The 1,060-nt window shown below is 41.9% G+C and overlaps 1 pseudogene; it reads left to right on the forward strand.

The window, feature by feature from the left end:
* The first annotated feature begins 56 nt into the window (after window positions 1-56).
* Window positions 57-1,060, forward strand: part of LOC124897219 — a 5,828-nt pseudogene continuing 4,824 nt past the window's right edge.

The following is a 1,060-nucleotide window of genomic DNA, read 5'->3' on the forward strand; positions in this document are numbered from 1 at the left end:
TTGTTTGATAGGTTGAGAAAGTTGAAGGTTTTAAGCCCAATTCAAGGAAGGCTTTCAAATCCACCGCCGAGGAATCTCAATTATTCTTTAAGGTGTGCGTACTGTTCTGATATGCCAGGCCATGATATCAAGAAATGCTGGCATTTAAAGAGAGCTGTCCAAGATTTAATTAACATAAATCAGATGCTGGTTCAGGCCCCGAAAGGCCCAAATATTAACCAAAATCCGCTGCCAACCCATGTTGAAGCCAATATGTTAGAATTGATAAATGATGGGAAAGATTCTTCGAGGGGTTACAAGCCTATTGTCAAGATACAGACCATTGAGGAGAAATCGGTGAATGTAGCGGAGTCTTTGAAAACAATGTCATTAAGCCAGGAAGGAATGAGAGAAGATAAAACCCAAGAAAGAACAAAGAAACCCCTGATCACAGTACAAGGCGCCAGAAGGTATGTTGATTCAAGTCAGGATAAACTTAAGTTGACGGTGGTGGGAGCTCTGAGTCAGCCCATTTTGACGGTGAAAGGAGCTCTGGCAGCGCCTATTGTCCTCAAACCGGTGACCCAACCTCCGATAGTTAATACGAAAAGGATTCCCTGGAATTATGGGCGGACTGTGATGACCTATCACGGGAAAGAAGTTGTGGAAGATGTAGATGAGATAGGAGGTTTGACTAGGTCAGGAAGATGCTTCGTGCCTGACAGGTTAAGAAAGTCCAAGCCAACGGTGAGTGGACCGTTATCTATCAAAAAGCCTATCACCGAAGAGAAAGCTGAAGAATTTTTGAAAAAGATGAAGTTGCCAGAGTATTCAATATTAGACCAGCTGAAGAAAAATCCTGCTCAAATTTCCTTTTTATCTTTGCTGTTGCACTCCAAGGAGCATCGTGATGTTTTACTGAAGGTATTAAATGAAGCATATGTTCCAAGGGAGATTACAATCAACCAACTTGAGAAAATGGTTGGAAAAATCTTTGAGGTCAATCGGATCAGCTTTTCTGATGATGAATTACCTGTTGAAGGTACAGGGCATAATCGGGGCCTTTACATTACAGTGAAGT

The sequence above is a fragment of the Capsicum annuum genome, chromosome 3, assembly GCF_002878395.1.
Source record: "Capsicum annuum cultivar UCD-10X-F1 chromosome 3, UCD10Xv1.1, whole genome shotgun sequence".
Lineage (NCBI taxonomy): Eukaryota > Viridiplantae > Streptophyta > Magnoliopsida > Solanales > Solanaceae > Capsicum > Capsicum annuum.